This window comes from Taeniopygia guttata, chromosome 5, assembly GCF_048771995.1.
Source record: "Taeniopygia guttata chromosome 5, bTaeGut7.mat, whole genome shotgun sequence".
Taxonomy (NCBI): Eukaryota; Metazoa; Chordata; class Aves; order Passeriformes; family Estrildidae; genus Taeniopygia; species Taeniopygia guttata.
In genome coordinates, this window is record NC_133030.1 from 17,506,157 (window position 1) to 17,527,432 (window position 21,276).

General features: G+C 41.3%; 1 protein-coding gene across 8 annotated transcripts in view; it reads left to right on the forward strand.

Moving 5' to 3' along the window:
• OSBPL5 (oxysterol binding protein like 5) overlaps nucleotides 1-21,276 on the forward strand; it is a 174,418-nt gene that overhangs the window by 64,620 nt on the left and 88,522 nt on the right. The window contains exon 1 of one of the 8 annotated variants that reach the window (XM_072929721.1): nucleotides 11,145-11,277. The exons of the other annotated variants lie outside the window; for them this stretch is intronic. The gene's annotated coding sequence lies outside the window, so the exon portion shown is untranslated. Of the gene's footprint in view, nucleotides 1-11,144; nucleotides 11,278-21,276 lie in introns of those variants that run through there. 8 annotated transcript variants of the gene reach the window in all.

Sequence of the window (21,276 nt, forward strand, 5' to 3'; positions counted from 1 at the left end):
GCCAGGCTTGATGTGGGACTAGACTTAATTTTACTTCTCAAGCCTGTGTCACTTCATCCCCCCATGCCTGTTTCCTTGCTTAACTTGCTGGTTTCCTGATTAATTTTTGCTCTTCTTCATATTTCTAATGACATGCTGGTGCTGCCTGTCAGGGAGACATTTCCTGAGCAGAAGATGGCAAAAAAAGGTGGAGCAGAGATAATTTCCCTGATGCAAGCTGGATTAGTGTATACCTTTGTAAGGACTGTAGCTGGCAGGACTGTTTTAGCTCTTAGACTAGAGTTAGCTTTGAGTTACTGAATGGTTGGAGCTGGGACATTTTCGTAATCGGAGAGCTATTTCTGGCTTGTTTGGGTAAGAGGGGGTTGGAAACGAACAGGCTGGTGAGAAACAGTGTGGCATATAACTAATTGCAAGACAAATATTGTCTTGTGTGTGTGTTAATTATTTTGTTTTAAAATTGGCTGGCAGTTAACTACTTAGTATTTGAAGTCCTTTATGTCTTCAGGTTTAACATCGAAACTGCAAGGGAATTCACAGCTCTCTACAGCTGGGTAGAAGCACATTTTAAAAGGTGCCTGCAACTTAGCAGTTACTTAATTTGCCCTATGTTGTTCAGTAGTAGAGCAGTAGTAAATGTATAACTCCAGGAGTCTACTTGTAGGTGTGTCTGCTTACTGTATTTCTTTATTCCCAGATTTTTAAGGAGCTGGAATTTGAATAAGCAAAAGCAGATCAAAGGTATTACGTTATCATTGGTTGCTTTATTGATTACTCAAGCCTCCTTCACTCTCTCATTAAAAGGTTTTGAGCCCTCACAATCTGCTGTGTTGCACAAGAGCTCTGCCAGGTGAGCAGCACCCTGTGCCACAGCTCCCAGCTGCATGCTGCACCTTCCTTTCCTTCCAAAATAGTCTTCATTTTAATGGAATTGTCTTCATTTAGACCTGATACAAGTCTTGTGATGGGGTTTTATGTTGCTTTTGAATGCAAAAGTTTAGCTAAAAAAACCCAGTGAAATAAGCTTTGAATCTTGCCTCACGTGCTGTGGATCTGTGGGAGGAAGTTGATAGTAGGTACCTGAATAATTTCCAACATTGCATGTTAGTCTTGGGTGGAATTAAACTGCTCTAAAATAAGCTGCTACCATGGGAACAAGGTACTAATGATTTCAAGGTGCCAAAGAATGCTTAGTCAGGATTTGGGAGAATAGCCACCCAAACCATTACGTCCTTGTTTCTGTATCATGACATTCCTGCTTACAGCCTTAACATCAGTAACTGGGACATGGGAAGGAGCTAAGATTGCCTTTAGGACTCTGAGGCATTTCAGTGCAGGGATAAATGGCAGAAGCGACTCCTGAACTGCCCTTCATGAAGCATCTCTCCCTTTTGTTTGACACCAGTGGCTCTGTGCTGCAATGATTGCTGTTGAGGATGCAGCTGTGAGGAGGAGCTGGGAGTGTGGCTGGTTTATTGTTATCAACTGCCGTGATCAGGGGAGACTTGGAGTAGGAACAGAGGACCAGAGCTCTTCCCCTAAACCTTAGGCCTTTTAGTGAGGTGTGAAGGGCAGGGAGGGGGCTGCTGTTGGTCTCCAAGCATCCCTTAAGGGTAGTTCTTTGCAGAGGTACCTGGCATAAGATTGCATAGATCTGGACCAAAATACGTCATCTTTATGCCATTAGCTCCATCCCCAGCCTAATTCAGCAGCAACCAGAGGAACCATATTTTTTTCTATTTTAGGGTTAAATATCTACTTGACTGGCATTTCTATTCTCAATTCATTAAAATTAGAACTACTCTGTAAGGCCTCAGCCATTCATTAACCAACAAACCAGTGCTAATTTTAATTTCCATGGCTGCAGTTTAATTTTGCACAAAGATTATAGATACTTCTGTGATTGCCTTTCAGCAGGCTCACTGGTACTTCTGCCATGACACTGTTATTACTAGCAGGGAAATACTAATGCCTTCGTGCTTAAACCTGTCTGAGAATCTATTAATGGGGTGGCCTACTTCCAAATTGCAAAAAGGAGCAAAAGCTCATCAGGCAGTGTAAATGGTGATAATTTCAGCAAATGCTTTCTGTGTAAGGAGATTGATGTTTTAAGTGTCCCAGCAAATTGGTAATAATGATCAGCAATTCTCCACCATTCTTCACAAAGGAACAGGTCTTTGAAAGAAGCAATTAAGTGCAGCCACATTCTGGACTGAGCTAATGTAGACTTCTCTCACTGGTCTGTAAGCTAACTATTAGACCTACAAGTCATGTTTAATGAGCTTTCTGCTTCCAGCCCAGCAAGGAGCCTGTAATGAAGCTGGAGAAATGTGACCAGCATTTATGGCAAGTGCCTACTTCAGCTTTCAAATGACACTGGGCAAAGCTGTGATTTCCTCATAGTGGAAATGTGTTAAACCAGGAGATGAGCAATAATTCTGCAACATCTGCTGTTCTGTTGAGCTGTTTGCTCATCTTACAGGTAGTGACTGCAAGATGAACATCAGGTGGTTCCCTAATGCAATGTTGTAGAAAGATTTCCACTTGGACATTCTGATTCTGTATTCACAGATGCAAGGAAGATATTTAAACTGAAGGTGGAAATGAATGCAGAAGCTTCAGTGTAGGGGTCTTTTTAGTTTGCTGCAGGAGACATTATTGGCATGTCTGTATATTGCAGTAACCCCTGAACAGCTTCACCTGCCCAGCTGCAAGATGATACAATTTAAAGCCTTTGACTGAAACTCAGGGACTGGTTTTTGTATCCTGTGTTCTGCTTAACAAGAAAACTCCATTTTCTGATTCAGTCTCCTCCTGAGCCTATGCAAACTCCTTGAACTCACTGTGTCCTTTCACAGGGCCCCTGCCTGAGTGAAGACCAGAAGTGCTGTTAGCTCATTTAGTAGATTCAAGGTCCTGCTTTGGAGAAGACACCAAGCAATCAGCCACTATCCACATTGATGCCAGGCATCCTTTTACAGACCTTTTCCCCTTAAGTCAGGTGTTTTCCAGACTAATGGGCCCCAGACTATTCAGTCATTCCTTAGACTGACTTTTAATCATCTTGCTGCCTTTCCATAGGCATATTCCATCTCTAATTTATCTTGTCTGAGGTGAGAGGGCCAGGGCTTCATGTAGAATTCAATGTGTGAATTAGCTGTGGATTTATAATGCTGTCTTCCCTACTCCAGTGTGGGTTCCTAATGAACTTCACTGATAACCTTTCACTGGGAGCTGAGTCCTTAGTTCTGTCCTATGTTTCCTAACTTTTAAATTATTCTTTTCCCATTCAGAAACATTCCTTCTTATCCTGAAGCTTTTAGCTTTCAAGAACTTAAGATGAAGATCTTTATCACAACTCTTCTTGAAACCCAGATTGTGTGAGATAATTCCCTTTTATTCACCTGGCTGCTGACATTTTGTGTGAACTCCAAGAGTCTGGAAAGTCAGGACTCCCCTTACAGCAGTTGTATTGACTCTGCAAGAAGCTTGTATTTATCTGGGTATCTGCTGACCTTTATTAAAGGCTTCACAAAGTTGCCAGAAACAAGCATTAGTCATAGAGACCTGTGGCTCCCCATATCCTTGCAAAATATTTTCTAAAGTCTGTATTTTTCTAATTTTTCAGTGTCCAGGCTATCTCAACACTGTGTCCTTAAATTTGGGAATGAACACCATCTAATCCTGATTTGCTCTCTGTCTTTTTTCCTATTTGTACCAGAAGTCCTCCTGTGATCATTGAAAATTCACACAGATTCTGAAAAGGCTCTGCTGTGAGAACCCCCCCAGTTTCTCTTTGTGTTTCTCTTGCAATGACATCTATGGAGGTTTCAATGGGTATGGGCTTTGTTAGTTATTTGAAACAGCTTTCAGATTAATTCCTGCTATAAAGAATATCAAGAGAGTAGCTATGTGTCTTTCCCCCATTTGCACATTTAATTTTAACATCAATTCTCTTTAAAAGGAGAAAAAACACTCAGACAAACATCTCACACTTGTAATGTTTTTTGTTGTTCTGACAAGGCAAAAGGATATTCATATTTGGAAAATTACATTTCTGTCTCTTTACACAGATCAATGGAAAGCAGTTGCTGCTGTAAACAAGAATTACACCCCATAGTTTTCTTCTAGCAAGACAAAAATACTTTATGGAGAACTTAAAATTTTCATAAAAGTCTCTTCATTGTTCTAAATCTGAGTGGTCACATTTAAAGAAAAATTCAGTGCTGCAGTTTCCTCATTCAAGTCAGCTCCTCTAGGTATGACTTATTTCTTTCCTGTGTTTATCCAGTTCCATCTGATAAGACCATCTGTCTTTTGGTCATGATGGTCTTGACCTTTGTGCAGAGCTCACATTGGCACTGTGAGGACAGTTTATGGCTTTTCACATTGATTTCTCTGTGCTGTTACCATTTATCAGCTTGTTCTCATCCCTTGGAGGTATGCAGAAACGCAAATGCTAACCTAGTTCTCTCAAATTCTAGAAGTATCTGAAACCAATTAATGCTGTAAGGAACTAAATATCTTTTCATCTCCACTGTTGTAACATGGAGTCTTTGAAATGGTACCCAAATTGGGCAGTTAGCAGGCAGGTAAATGGCATTTCAGCACACAGGGCAATTTTTTTTCCTCTGTTCTTATTTCTAGTTGCAATATTTTGGTTGTTATTTTTTACAGGTTCCAGCAGCGTACATATTGAATTGCCAGCACTAGTGGAAAAAGCATGCTCGAGGCTTCCGCAGCACCTGAGCTGCTTTGTCAATCAGCTCTCCTAGTTTGTTGTTGGGCTTTTTGATAAATGTTCACTTCTCATGTTTTTGTTATTATGAGAGCTAGAAGCCTATATTTTCTTAAATAAAAGCTGATATGACTCGTGTTCATGTTTCACATGGGAAAATACATTGAAACCCTTTAAATGGAAAATGAAAAGGCAAGTTTTCACAACGAAGTAAATAGTGCAATAGAGACACCTTATTATTTTATGAATATATTGGTTATATAATAACTCCAGTCTCTGAACTTTTCAGTAGGAAAAAGGAAATTCAGGATGCTCAGTGCCTGAGCTGAGATGTCCTGTAGGCATGTGTGTGAAAGCTGCTGGCTTTCAGAAGTGAGGACTGTTGCAATTGCTGTTGGAGCTGGTGAAACCTGTAGCTGCAAGGGTTACTAAAGTGCTTTTTATGTTACATGCTTGTGTTTTTAAAATTTGGCAGGTGGTACTAGGAAGAAAGGTAGGTGTTCTGACTTGTGCATATGAACAGAAAGAAAATCAAAGCTAATTTAAATTCTCCAAGTTTCCTGGTTGATGCAGTGTTTTATACCTCATGACAGAATACACTGAATAAAAGAGCCCCAGACTATGTGTGTAGCAATAATGATATCCCAGAACTCTTCACATGCCAAAGGCTATGGCTGCTGTCAGTTTTACATCCTGATTCAAGCAAGCAGCCCTGCTCTACAAAGCCCTGCTCTACAAACCCCTGGTGTACAGTTTAGTCTCTGTAGGCTGGATTGGCATCACTGAACTGCTGTCCTAGAAAGGCAGTATAAATTGAGTCCATGTAATTCTAAAACACTGCAACGAATGCTTCAGAGGAAGCTGCTTGTTATTCTTACATTCTTAATAAAAGAATATGAATCATATGTTGAATATTCCAAAATATTAATTGACTATATAGTATCCACATATATCCTTAATTATTTTAGTTTTTTATTCACAGACATTTTTGGATACTGCATTCTTCTGTTAAATGAAACAAAACTATCCTTAGACATTTCTGACGATGACATCTTTATTTTCAGCTGAGGACATTTTGTTTTGAACAATTGGTCTCAAGATTTATTTTCCCCATTTCATCAGGTTTAAATGCAGTCATGATCATTAGTCTCAGTCCCAAGCCTTCAATGTTCCCTCTTCTTGGTTTCAGTTTGATTACAGCTCTATCAGGAATACTGCCTTGTAATCCACCTCCAGATATATGGCTTTCTTTTACTGAGTATATTCTCCTAGGAAATCCAACAAGTAAATTGATTTTATGGCATGAGCTGAAAAGATTTCACCGATGTGGAGTGATCAGAGTTTTTTAAATGTCAGTCTTGATTTCAGGTTATATCTTTGATGTGCCGCTTGAAAGTGCTGGAGAAGATCCTGGCTTGCAAAATGTGGCTGCTGAGCTCTTTGAAAGTTGAATCTCTTGCATTCTCTTCACTGGGACATCCAAGTTGCTAGGTGTTTTTCATCACTTTTCCAACAAAAATGACCTCTTCTTTTTTTCCTCAAACTGAGGAGTGTAATTGGCTCTTAAATACTAGGAAAAGCTGTTAGCTGTATTCTGAGTAATGTGAGGTCTGTTTCTCTTTCAAATTTTTGGTTTATTTAAAACTAATTATTGAAACCCCTGATCGCTTCTGTATGTCTGTAAGCACAGCTGCCTGTGGGATCTGTCTTACCCACATCTAAAGAAGGAATTATTGGTGCATTGCACTGGTAGATGTGTAGCAGAGCTGCTACATGTAGACAAAGAAATACAACTGTCTATTGTACATCCATCCATGCTATCTATTGCAGAGAGATGCCAAATAGCATCAATACTTGGGATGTAGGTTCATACCACACTCAAATGATCTGAAGCCCAGTTGCTCCTCTCTTGAACTTTTCTGAACTGGTGCCCATGCCCATTAAAACAGCTCCTACAAAACCATCTATTTCTTTTGGGAAGGTTAAACTTCCAGGATCAGCACACAGTGCCTGTCAGTGATGACACAAGAGGTCAGAGCTGTGTTCACCGCCAGGGATAAGCAAACATTTCTGCTCTTGGGAGAAGCTGACTGTTGAAGCTTTGCTTCGGGTGAGGATGCCTGCATCCCAGTGCCAAAGTCTGTGTCCTGGGCTTGCATTCCCACCTTGGGGTGCTTTGGATAGGGGCTCCATGGATGGCTGAAAGGTGGGGAGATTGCATCAGGTGCTCTAGCAATCTCTGCAGTCAGTTGGGTGGAAGGTAGTTCAGATCAGTGACTGGCAGATGCTTCTGAGCTTCCCCAGAAATGTGACCTGAAATTGCTGAAACATCTTCCATCTCCTATTTGAGAACCAGGTGTCTGCAGGGAGTTATTCTTCATTCAGAAAGAAGGGACCAAAGTAAGTATATTCCCATATAATGATTGTATAAAGCCAGTTTTCAGAAGTACGCGCCTAAATCTTGCTGGCTGAACCACAAGCCTTTCAGACCATCCTAGCTGGTTTGCATTTGATATTTAGAGGTAAAAAATCCACCCCAGCTTATCTTCATGTAAGTTCAGTCATTGCTGGAAATCATTCTGCATATAGTTTGGAATTGCAGTGTAGGTGGTTCTGAAATGAGCCCCTGAAAATACTATTAAAGAAGGATGTGTGCAAGAATGAAACACCTTTGACCCTTTGAACTCCCCTGGGGTGTTTAAAATAGTGATTGGTGTCTTCTCTTACACAGTCCAGTCATCTTTCTGAGTGTTTTACTGAGCTGTATATTCTGGGCATTGATGGATGAGCTCTGGACAATCTTGCTGCTGCAGTTGTAAAAGTTGCTACTCCCTGCCCTGTATTTTCCTGGGGGTAATGGATCCATAACAGAAACAGCAGAAGGTAACATGCATTGGTAGCTGCAGTAAAATATCCAGTATCTCAGCCTAAAAATACTTCTTAGGCTGCTCCAAGGAAATTCTTCAAAGCCAGGGCACGGTCAGGGCTACTGTTTAAACAGTTCCTCTGTTAGTGTGACATTCTCAGATATACCACTGTAAAGCTGATGGATTTTTCTTAAGATGCTTTTTTCTGTTTTGACAAGGATTGGAGAAAAGCCAAAGTGTATCTGCTCAGGCTTTCCCTCCCTAGGGTTTTTGGGAGCACAGGATCTGGAGACTTCTCTTGCAATCCGCAGTACAATTCCAGCTGATTTAAACAGATCCAGAAACAACCTCATCCTCTTGTCTTGCTGAGTTGTTGCTTTCCTTTCTCTATCATATTAGGCCTGGGGTAGATGATACTTTCTTTTAGGCCCCTGTTCTGGGAACCAGGGGATTCACCAGAAATGTGACCTGAAAGTGCTGAAACATCTTCCATCTCCTATTTGAGAACCAGAAAGGAAATCAAAGAACAGAAGAATTATTTTTTAAAACACCATGGTATAGTGTTTTGTTGGGGTTTTTTTGGTAATTTTTTTCAAGTTGCCCTCATGAGTTTCAGGGTTTGACTCCTGAGTATGCAGCAGTTCTGTGAACATGCAGTAGTCTTGGCAATCACGGGGAGTCATGATGAAGGACAAATACAGCCTCATGGTTATTCTAGTCCCTCTGAACAAGAAAAATGCCTTAGTGTCTGACACAGCATAGTTTCTAAGCTTCTGGGATGCTCCTCCTGTCCTGTGACTTCTCCAGCAGTAACATAGAAAACTATGCTGGCCAACCAGCAACATTGCTCTTGCTTACTGCTCTGGTACCGTGGTATCTGTTTCAAAAGCACTGCTGACACACGTGTCCTTTGTCCTCATCATTCTGCTGGTGCTTCAAGGTAGGAAAATCTTCTCTTGAGGAAGAACTTGTAGAGGAAACAGGAGCTGTGTTTTTAGCACAGAGCTCTGAACAATTTTGCTTATCTAGAATAGGATACTTAGCTTGATCCCACAAATTCTTGTTACGTCAGGAAGCAGAGTTGTGGCCAAGGATCTCAACTAAGAATTGTCAAACCTGGGCTTACTGTGAAGTGATCTGGAGTTTCCTGACACAGGGCAGCTCTCCTGCAGACTTCCCTCATGTGCTGTACCTCAGGTTCGGGGGCTCCCTTCCTTGGCTTGATCTTGACAAGCTTTCTCTCTTCAGTGGGTCTTACCCAGACAGTGGCTCTCTGAGGGGGAGGTCAGTAGCAACACCTATAATTTGCTTTTATCATTTGCTGCCTATAGGTTCTGGTGGTGAAGAGTGGTTTCAGGGCTCCATGCTGAGAATTTGTAGTGTAATAAGCCAGGCATCATCTCTCCTTTTAAATCAGGACAAATTGTCTCACTGCTATCTTTTCAGGGCAGTGTTTGCAGATGAGCTGCACTCTCTGTGGCCTGTGCAGACCATGACAAGAGCACAAATCATGACCTCAAGGACAGTAATTGTAGCTAAATTATTCCCTTATTGCTTCTATCAGCAGCATTCTCCATGTCACAGACATGGCTTTTGTCTGACACCTGTGCTAGCCCTCTATTATGCTGATAATCTGCCAGTCACATTTTTATCTATTGTTTGTATTATTTTGCTTGCTGGAATCCCCTTTCACATACCAGCCAAGGAGTTTCACTCTCAGAATACCTATTTTTTAAAGAAACAAAACTAAAAGCCTCCATGGAAAGACCAGTTTAAGGTTTAATACAGCTTCCTGTTTGTCAATACAGACACAAAATAGGTAATGACTTGGCATCTAGCCAGTAACTCCCATTCCTCTGCCATGAATAATGAGATAATGTGTTTCAAATTAACTCTTTGTCTTACACTGGCAGATCCCAGGAGAAGAATCTCCAAATGTGCTTGTAAAACATGGTTAATGTAGATCGATCTCTCCTTCTCTTCACAGAGACAACCATGTTGAGTTCAATTTGCTAACTGGGAATAGGAGAGGAGAAAAATTAAGAGCTGGGAGAAGAATTTTCTGGCTTTGATTTAAGAAGGAGTAATGGAGCAGATACTTCAGGCCAGATACAAGAGACTATTTTGGTTCCTAATTCTTGGTGGAATAAATGGGAAAGCCAATAAAACACAGACCTATTCTAATGAAACCAATGGTAAATAGGGACTGTAAATAGCTTGTTGAATATGGTCTCTACTGTGGTACACAAGGAAAACAGAAGACAAAGTTCTCCTGTCAAAATATGTCCTTATTGTGGTAACAAAAATAAATATGTGAAAATGAACTGAGCAAATTGGAAGCAAAAAAATTGGTTTATCTTCTGAGCAAGAGCAAGCAGGACACAAACTGTATTTTTGTTACTGGAAATATATTTGCTAAGTTTCAGGCAGGGAAGAATATAATTTGCACCAGGTAAAAACAAATTCTAGAGTCCAGAAAATGAGTCCTTAGCATTGAAACGCTGATGCAGTGCTAAGTACAGTTTTATAAATAACACATTAGTCAAAAAAAAAAAACCAAATATGTTTAAACCAGTCCCAGTGGTCTGCATTAGATGAACTACAACTGGCAGAAGGAGGGATATTAAATCTTTAATCACATTAACAAAGAGGAGGAGACCTCCAAAGATGTGCAGCTCTCTGACATTGAGCCACTTTTAGGAAATATTAGTTTAAAGTTAACTACCACAGTCTTTTTGATCTTTCCAAATAGTTGTAACCAGGAGAATACTAAAAGGCCTTCTTTTTATGTAAATAGCTTGTCTCAAAATTTATGTGGATGTGATCTTTACTGAGGCAAACATCTTCGTGTACATTGAAATACAGCGTGAACTATGGGAGAGAAGATGAATTTCAGCCAAAGATAAATATAAACAGTACATTTTGAGCTTTAGCAGAAGGTATTTCTGGTTGCAGCCTAATAGGCAGCTGTCTCTTGGTGCTTGCAGCATTGCTTTGGCTTCTGAGGATGGGTGAAGATGATGTGCTTGACATTTTGTTGCAAATTTGAGAGTCCTGCTACTTTGAGCATCTTTGCATTTGTTGAGCAGTGCACGTGTATATTTGTGCTCCTTTTGAGGGTGTCCTGCATTGAGATTATCCATCAGTCTTTGCAGGATGAGGACATAAATAATTTACATCAGTTTAATTCATGGGGCTGTTGCAAAAGCAGCTTTTCAAACACATTTACTTTGCTCACTGTCCCTGGTTTTAATGGACAAAACATGTCATAAAATAAGTGCAACTACTCAGCAAATCAGGTTTTTCTTTGTCAGTTCTGCTCATCTGGAATGTAAGCCACCTCTTGGAATGTCTGTAGATAGCTCAGCTCCATGGATACTTGAATTCAGCTTAATTCCTGTGGAATGAGAAATTGAGTGGGAGACATAAGACACAGACCGAACCGCAGTTGAAAAATATTTGACATTTATCTCTGTAAGCTTCTCTAAGGTGCTTAAAACTGCTCAGCTGGTGTTGATGGAGGGCAGTTCTGCAGGAGCCAGGCATTGTGAGCCATGCCAAATGATGTAAGCTGGAGGTCTGGCTCGCTAAAGCTGGTAGTCACAAGTCCTGAGGGCACGGACTCATAGCTACCTTGGACACAAAGCTGTTGTGGGACCCTCTTGAACTTGAGTAAGTGCTGGTACTTATCTTCATGTCTTCTATTTGAATGTGTGTCTAGCCAGATACATATGTGGACATGTATCTATGTGTTTATGTATGAAAAAAGGGAAAGGATGCAGTATATGTCAATTAGGATAGCTCATATTTGAATGTTTTTGAAAGAGTTGCATGTTAGAAGGAACAGGAGGATGGGTTAGAGCTGGTAGCACCTGGAGCTAGGGGTATGCTCAGTTGCTTATTAGATGCAAACAATTTCAGGCTGTTGAAAATTGTCAAACCTAATTTTAATACTTCTAGGAAGATCACTGAGTTTGACTGTCTTCTCATTGTATGCCTTGACAGCAGACTCCATGAGATTGCTGCTGAGTGCTCTTACTAGTTTTAGACTTTTTTCTTGCAGAAGATGAACATGTAGAGAAAAGCAATCCCAGAATACTGTCAGTTCATCGCTGTTGGCAAGTGGAAAGTTGGTCCTGATGCAGGACCAAAATGAAGTTGCTTTCCATTTGGCATGAGACATGTGAAACAAATATTCTGTTATGCTGAATGAATGATGCCTTCCTTTGGCACGTCATCCAAACCAAATCAAAAAGCCACATCATCCACTGGAAAGAAAATGCTTGTAGCCACAAAGCAAGCAGGGCACCAAAAGGGGTCTCTTTAATCATGTCATGTGTTGCTAATGGGAAAATGCATAAAGCAAGTCATTTGCTGTAGCAGGCACTTTTAAGACTTAAGGGGTTTTTAATGCTGTGTGAGTATTACTGCCCAGTAATTGGTGTCATAACTTTTACTGGTGACTGTCCTGCAGAGAAATTGCAGCCTGTACCTGAGAGATGTAGCGAGAGCTCTTGCCACAGGGAGTTTCGTGTCATAGTCTGGACTTAATATAACATAGGCAGCAGAAGGTTAAAAGGACAGAAAGCAGAAAATACAATCTGGAGACTTGGGGGTGACAGTAGGGAGGGAACAATCACATCTTGCAGGCAGATATATCTAAAGAGCCGTGCCAGACTGCTGAAGATAACTGGTTCATAAAATCAGTTAGTCACCTGGAGAGCTCCATAGCCAAAGACTGTCCTCATAACAGTGTCTGTGATGGAAAAGTAGAAATCCTGGACTGGATCTTACATTTGAAGTATATTGGAAGTTTTGAACATCCTATGATTATTTTAGAATGTAATATGTGCCACATACTGCTGTGGATGTCTGGTGTTCACATTTCTCCTTTGTCAGATCACAGACTAATTTTCCCAGCTGTGTGGCAGCAAAACCACTCTTAGGCTGCAGGTCACTTGGTAGTGAGTTTTTGTTAGCAAATTATATTATTTGCACCAGTCCCAGCAGAGGTTTATTTTTGGTCATTTGAAACACAAAAGAAATCTAGTATTTTCCTCTGCTTGGTAACAACCTCCTTAGGCCTGACTCAAGATACCAAAAGGTACAAGACACAGGGTCTTGTGTATCTTCCCTATCTGGTACCTATTTTTGAAATTGATTCATGTGATCAGCCACCCTGTGTTCTGCACTGAGCTTCTTGGTTGGTTGTTCTTTGTGCTGCTTCCTGAGAAGAGTGGTTTGAAAGCCAGAGGAGTCCAAGGAAATTTGCTTGGCTGGTCCTGCCCAAACTGGCATTGTTGTGTGTAGGTTACAGCCCTCAGATATATATATCAGCATTTTATTTTTAGGGCTATTTCTGCTACACAGCAGCCACTGGGAAAAAAACTCCAACAAGCACAATATGAAAGTAGATTAACTTCTGTTTCAGCTGCTCTTCTCAATGTCTTCCATCAGTGCCAGGAACTTCTGTCTGAGGCAGTACATTGGAAAAGTTTAGGCTTTTGATTTCATGTTACCGTTCCAGGTGAGCCACGGTGCATAAACCAGCAGTGATTTTTCACATTGACAGCACACAGATATTGTTTGTTTAGCTTAGTCATTCTATGGGAGGCAAGGCTGAGGGAATGTCAGCTTGTTTTCTGAAATTCCAGCCTTTTCAGCCAAGAGCTCTCCCTTTGCTGTATGTTCAGAGCTGCTGATTGATGCATCTGAGGGATGCCTCCTAGCTTGGATTATTTTTGCATAAATGCCTACCTAACAGCTGTTTACAAAAAAATCACTACTTTGCATAATTTTTGTATATTTTTTGTCTCACTTATTAAAGACCAGCTTTCATTATCTACATGAAAGGTACAATTCATGTTTGCCTAAGTATGTCAAAACTGTAGAAAATAGCTCTGTGCTTCTCTGTAAGAGGTGTTTCTGTGGTCAGTCCTGATGTCTTCTGAACACAGAGAAATTCCTCTCATGAAGAAATGTTGGTTTCTGAATTTTGAGCCTTAAAATAGCGTAGTACATAGTGTGGTTTTGGTTTTGCAGCTTCCTCTCTGTGTAGTTCCAAGCTGACAAGATGCTTGTTTGTGAAACAGGGAGCTTGAATATCTGGCTATTCAAAATGCCAGCTCTATAACAGGAAGCATATGATAAAAGAGTTGAAAAATGTAAGAACTTTTACATTATTAAGTCAATTTCCTTACAAAGATATAACAGATTTCAATAAAGGTTGTTCCCCATCATTAAAGTGACATTGCAGTGATTAGAACCAAAAAGCTTCTCTTCCAGCTTTTCACATGCTTGCTCACACAAGTAATTTTGGTATTGAAGAAGACATTATGAAATAAATAAAGTGGTTAACCATTTGTGGATTTTTGAAGTGACCAAATGATGCTTTTCCCCTGCTTTTGTTTAGAATAATTAAGTAAAAGAGTAATACAGAACAACTGTCTGTAAAAATGTTCATGGTCTTTAGCAAGGATAAGGTTCCTGGCACTGTTTGGTAGAAAGCTGTTCAAGTAGTGTGAGTTTTAAAACAGAGCTACATCCTCAGGAGTGCAGCACATTCTTGCTCTCTGCACATTGACAAGACTGTTGCAGGTAGCAGAGGTTTGAATCCTGCATTGTATGATCAGGAACATGCACACAGCAGATTTATCAAACCCTTTAGGTTGGAAAAGACTTTTACCATCATGAAATGCAAACATTAACCCAGCACTGCCAAGTCCACCACTCAGCCATGTCCCAAAGTGCGACATCTTACATGGCATTTAAATAACTCCAGGGTGGTGATTCAACCACTACCCTGGACAGCCTGTTCCAGTGATTAACAACCCTTTTGGAGAATAAATTTTTTTCCTAATATCCAATCTAAACCTCCCCTGCTACAACTTGAGGCTATTTCCTTCTGTCCTATTGCTTGTTACTTGAGAGAAGAGGCCATCCCCCACCTGGCTACAGCTGCCTTTCAGGGACTGGTAGAGAGTGATAAGGACCCCTCAGGCCTCCTTTTCTCCAGGTCAAACAGCTCCAGCTCTGCCAGCTGCTCCTCACAGGACTTGTGCCCCAGACCCTTCCTCATCTTTGCTGCCCTTCTCTGGACAGGCTCCAGCATCTCAGTGTCCTGCTTGTCCTGAGGGACCCAAAGCTGGACACAGCACTCGAGGTGTGCCCTCACCAGTACAGAGGGACAGTCCCTGCCCTGGTGCTGCTGGCCACACCATTGCTGATCCAGGCCAGGATGCCCTTGGCCTTCTTGGCCACCTGGTGCTACTGGCTCATGTTCAGCTGCTGTCAGCAGCACCCCCAGCTCCTTTTCCACTGGGCAGCCCCTCTGCCCCAGCCTGTAGCACTGTCTGGGGTTGTTGTGACCCAAGGGCAGGACCCAGCACTGAGCCCTGTTGAGCCTCCTACACTTGCCTGACTGAGGGAGCCCTCGATCCTCTTGTCCAGATTGTCCATAAAGGTACTAAACAGGACTGGCCCCAGTACTGAGCCCTGCACAACATCACTTTGGACTGGCTGCCAGCTGGATTTCACTCTATTCACCAACACTCTTTGGGCCCAGACACCCAGTCAGTTTTTTTTTTTACACAGTGAAGAGTTCACCTGTCCAAACCGTGAACAGCCAGTTTCTCCAGGAAAATGCCAAAGTCCAAACACAGCTGTGCTTATTTCAGCCCTCACACACTCAAATGCCCCTGGATGTGCTGTTGTGTGAATGTGAGAGCTGCTAGATACACTCATTGGCTCATACTGTGGAATCAGATGCATGAGGGAAGCTTACAGTCATAGGCCACTCTTTTGCAAACATTTGCACAATTGAATAATTTCACTGGTGCAAAGAAGCCTGTTAGGCAGGAAAGCACTAGAAGTTTTTTATTTTTTTAACTTGACGTTTGAAAGACAGACTGAGGGGAGTCCCTCCTTTATCTTGGACACAGTCTGAATAAGATCTTTTGCTGTTATTTAATGCTATTCTGGCAAGAGTGAAGTGAAAAAGGAGAGTTTAATACATGCAGAGGCCTGTATATATATATAAAAAGTGTTAGATTCAGAGATAGGTGTAGATGGAACTAAGAGATATGATCATAAAAATGAAATTGCTCAGCAGTGTAAAACCAGGAATGAAGAAAATATTTGGAGATTAATCCAAATTTAATCAAATCATTGCTTTATGCTCTCTTGAAATGCTGTATCCTTGCTAGAACCCCCCTAAGGTGCAAACTGTCATACATAATTTCATATAGGCAAGACAGATCATGGTATCTCCAGATACTGGGTTTCTGCAGGGAAACCTTGCTTATCTGCCCTTGCTTATCTCCATCTCTTTACTTGTATGATGTTATATTATGGTTAATTACACCACAAGAGATCACAGGCGGGTTTTTCCCTAAATCTTTTTATCCGTCCCCAAGGCTGCTGCTAGCCCATTTTAGGGCATCCTTTTCAATGGGTGACTGCAAATTGAGAACTTCTTCCCAAGTGGAAGAAGTTCTTCTTTCCCTCTGAAAAATGCTGATGTGATTCTTGCCCTACCCATGCTCCAGCTATGAAAAGCTTGCTGCTGCTTGTGGGATGACCCTATAGGCACCAATGACCCTATAGGCAGTGTGCCAGTGAGAGTCTATTCCAGACATTGTGATGGAAAGCAATGGGAAAAGGTAATTAGAGTTTAAGGTGGTATATCAGGCATCTGTGAGACTGAGTTTATAACTTCAGATTGGAGTGCTGTGCCTTTAGGTTGATTACCTATTAATTTAAAAACCTTTATACCCATGCAGAGACAGCACTCTGGACTCAGTCCCCCATTTATTTGCAGGTAGATTCCCATACTCATAGCAGGGATATGGGGTTTTTCACTGCCTTGCCTTGCCACTGTACCTTGTCCTTAAACTGGAGGCATCACAGGAGAGGTGGAAGGGCAGACTATGAGTCAGGTACCAGGAACCAGCTGTGTGCCACTGAAATACCAGGGGCTTTGCTCACAATGAAAAGTATCGGGTCCTAGACTGTGATCTTGGAGACTTTGTTCTGGTTGCATCTTCCCCTGCATCTCACTCCATTGTCAGTTCTCAGTGTTCCAAGACCAGGCTGGCAGCTGGAAAGGCTCAGTGTTGGACCATATGTCCCTGCTCCAACCTGTGTGTGTTTCTGAGCTGTTTGTGCCTTCTGAGGATCTGCTGCCATGGGAGCTGGGTTTAGCTGCTGTGAATTCTGCCTTCCTTCACGTGTGAAGTGGCTGCAGCAGCAGCGGTGGTATGAAAGGCTAGAATGAAATCACACAGCTTGGCCAAATTTCAGTACTTTTCCATAGAAGTGTTGCTAGGATGTATTTGCAAGTTCCAAGGGTGTATGTGTGTGGGGGGGCTCGTCTCCGGAAGGTTTCAATACTGAGTTTTTCCAAGGGAAGGTCTTTGGCTAGCATGCAATTTACATTGTATCTCCATTCATTCCTAGAATTCACTGATTATCTGTGGTTGAAATGTTCTTCAAACCAGTCCTGAGGCAGTTGACTGAGATGCTGAATTTCAACACAAATAGCCTAAATTCAATTGAGTATAAGTCCTCTACTGGGAAGTGTTGAGTAAGTTTAATTACAAGCCACCGCAGTGATGATAATAAGTGTGTCTAACAGTGCCTATGGTACTCTCATTCTTGGTGTAAATAAATTAGTCAGATCAAGCATTAGGAAAACCCATGCACTGTAAAGATGATGGATTGTTGGAAGAGGCTGCAGAGGAAAAGCTGTGGCGTTTTCCTCACTGGAAGTTATTGAGAGCATAGCAGAGAAATACCTGTTAGTGCATGACCTGAATGCACTCAGACTTGCTGCAGGCAGAGGCAGGGGGAAGGAATACAGTACAGGACTGTTTGAGATCCCTTTCAGCCTGGTCGGAAGGCTAACACATTAATGAGTTAGCCATTTCATATCGTTTTTGTATGCATCTCTCCCTTCCCCATGCTGAATGTGGCCTTAAGGGGTAATTTGCTCTCTTTTGCCCCTTATCAAAAAGACACCATAGCTGTAGTTAATTATGCTGCAAGTAATGTATCAAGAGTGGATGCAGTGCCATTTCATAAGTGTTACAGTGTTGCCTGCTGCTCCAAAATCTGATCCAGGTAATGAATTGAAAATCTTGAAAACATCAAACTTGGAATTCTCCCCTATCTTCCTAATATTATCATTTGCACTTGAGGCTGTAGCCAGACTTGGGGAGGAGAGTAATGCAGCCTTGGCCCAGGTGTCTCCCTACAAGGTATTCAGTGGTAGAAAAAAGTTACAAGGGTAATTTGAATAGTTGCTTAGGGACATATATTATACATAACCTATATGTGAGCTATATAGGTTAGTTGGGTTAGGGTTAGGATTAGGGTTAGGGTTGGAGTTATCACATATCCTTGTGATATGAAGGATATATGAGGACATATGAGGAATGGAAAGGAGCTTCAGTGGGTATTTTGACTTGCTACTTGGAGCTACCTGACTTCAATGTCTGCCCTAAGAGCATAGGAATACAGGCTCCTGCTGGGAGAGGCTGCTGCTTTGAGTCACTCTTGGCAGGAGCCTCTCCCCTTCAACTGAAAACAGATACTAATTTCCTGATTTAGGAGACACAATTTGTTATGAGAAAATGGACAATGTAAATATCAGCAGCAAAGATCCTCCTGAAAGAGGAGAGCACTGCTGGAATACCTACCTGCTGCATGTACAGTTCCCTGGAGTCTGCTGTAAGTGGGGCATGACTTGTGGCAAGCAGAAAGCTGCTGTAGTTACTCTGGGGTTGAATTTGCTGTTACCTAGTATCAAAAACAGACTCCTGTGTTCTGGTGTATAACTTACTATCTATATTTTGTATAACTGCTACTATCAGTCTGTTTATTTGTACTGCTTATCTTTCCAAGGTCCTTCTAGCAGATGTCTGCATGTAATTTTTGTTGATACTGTGGTCTCTCTGCAGGCCAGAACAATAGTCTTTTTTACTCTCCAGCTCCCCTGCTGCTGGAGCTGAATGTCAGGGATTTGCAGAGCAGAGAGCCAGAGAAGAAAAGTGGGGCAGGATTTGGGCTGCTGCTTGTCTTCCATCAGTTATAATGTTATTCCTCCAGGTATAAGGTACATCTTGAGTCTCTCTATTCCACCTGCAAATAGTTTCCACTCTCTTTCCAGTTTAAAGGTTTTTTTCTTTTCTGGTGAGATCAGAAACCCAATGTGTTTATGCATTGCCCAACAGGAAGAGTGAAAGTCTGCACCCTACATGTTTGTACAGATGGCACATGCAGATGGTTTGGGGTTTTATTTTTAACTTCCAATCCCATGTTATATCCACAAGACCACCAGGTCTTTGTGACAAGGTGCTTCATGGTCATGGGAATATTCAGCATTGGTGGAGAGCTGATCTGTCCCAAGTGTCATAACACTTACAACTGTTCTGGAGCAAATAAAGATGAAGTGCTCAGAATGGACATGTGAGAGAAGCAAAAGTGGGGGAGATTTTTTTCCTTGTATTAGAAAGTTAAAGCAAAATGTTTGGTTTCATTTTTCTACTTCATGCAGTTTCTGGAAACATCAGTACTATCATGCTGGTGAGAAATTTGGAGAGTGTTGCAGGAGTTCATTTAATTCAAATCCTTACTTTTCTATTGCATAGTAAGTTCTTTGTAGTAGATATATTTAGGACAATATGTGCAAAAATGTTGCTTTTTCTGCAAAGTGAGGTGTTCCACACCTCAGTGTCCTCCAAAAGCTTTTGTGGGCTTGTTCTCTTCTCTCAGATATTTTAGGATACTGTGTTGGGAATGGGTAAAGTGGCTGCTTAGGACAGGACCCAGGCTGTTGTTTGATATGAGGACAGCAGAAGTATCAGCTCCAGGATGGGTTATTACCATGCCTAGTGCCTATCTCAGATGTTTGAAAGTGACTTGGTATGTTTACCACAAACACGACATTGTTCAACCTGCTTGTGTGTATTTGTGTCATTTAAATTGTGTAAAGGAGAGGACGCAGGAATTCTATTCCTTGCTTACCTTAAGACACCAAATCCATGCTGTACACAAGGTAGAAATCCAGTTTTTCATTTTCTTTGGTGTAACATTATTTCTAAAGATAGGACACACCTAATACATGAGTCAGTTCCCTACATGCCATTAGTCTCATACATTCCATAGTAGAAGGCCACCTCTTAGTGGTAACCAGGAAGGAACAGATGTTTTTATCACCTTTGGTCACTGTGAGTAGTGCCTTACTCATGATAACCACCCATGGGGATCAGTCAGGCTATTTGTGCAGTACAGTGTTCTTCTCTGTGTAGGAGATTATCAGAGGCTGGTCTCTATCAAAAAGAACAACCAGTTTTCTCATGCACTAGAATGTTTCCAATGGGATCACCACATTTAATTCTTGTATTATAATGTTTCAAATGGGATCACCTCATTTACTCAGGGAAAATTTCTAGAAATTATTCCCTGCTGAAATGAATTGTGATTTCAGTGGAGCTGTTGTGGAAATTTAGGAAAAGTTCCACTATAAACTCATGTGCATGGACTCAGGGTGCCCTGGGAAAGGAAACTCGGTAGATTTGACAGTGCAGTGTGCTTCCAGCTTTCACCAAGGCAGGATTTAAATGCTGTTGCTTTGTGAAGACACTGGTATATTCATTGTGAGATGTTTTCCTGCTTCTGTTGAAATGCTGTACCTACCTTGCATTTGGTAAAGAGATAAATGCTACCTGCCAATCTGTCTCTCTTTGGAAAAAGCTCCATTTATAATTACTGTTTTATTTGCTTTGATGGAGATGCCTGGGCTTGTTAAGTCCTGCAGTGTTTGAGCTGAGTGGTCTGATCAAGGCAAATAGCTGTGAAATTTTCTTCTGCTTTGGTAAAAGTCAGTTTGGTACACAGAGTTGGTGAGATGCCAAAGAGATGTGTTTTACTGAAGCCTAAACTCTGTTTTGTGTGAATGTGATGTAAGGACTGTGAGATGAGTTCAAGGAAGAAGAGGGGAGCCCTTTTCTCATGATGGAAATCCTCGGAAAGAATTTAAGACTAGGACAGATGAAGGGAGTGGTGTTCTTCAGCTGAGTGTTCCAAGTGAGGAGTGGAATTGAGTGGATGCTGAGTGAGTGTTAGGGACTGAATGCACCTAACCACGTACATGTGCATTTAGTCTTGCAGGTTGCCTTTGATGTAGAATTGTTAATTATCTTTTTGCAACTTACAATTAGAAAAAAAAAAACAAAACAGCTGAGGGATTTTTTCCCCCCATGTGGGTGTTGTTTCCTCAGTCCTGGCTGCTCTGGATGGCATTGCTCATTCCCAAGGTTTAAGTCTATTTTAGGATTAATAGTTAGGGCTAGGGGTTAGGATTAAGGGTTGGGTTAGGCTTAGTCAGGGTTAGGTTTAAAGTTAAGGTTCACAAGCTTAATTATGTCTCTCCACACACTATAAGATCATCTGCTCTATTATCTTGCTGATTAAATTGCAGTAATCTGTTTTGTTTATAACAAAAAAAAAAAAAAAAAGTGATATGTAATAGTTGAGAGGCAGTAATTGGAATTTTCCAGTGCTTTTTCAGCAGGGAACTGTAGCACTAAGCTTTCTCAGTCTTGAACTTTCTCTTTTGTTAAAGGTAATGAATCTAAATAGATATTTCTTTTTCCCTATGAATGTTTTTTT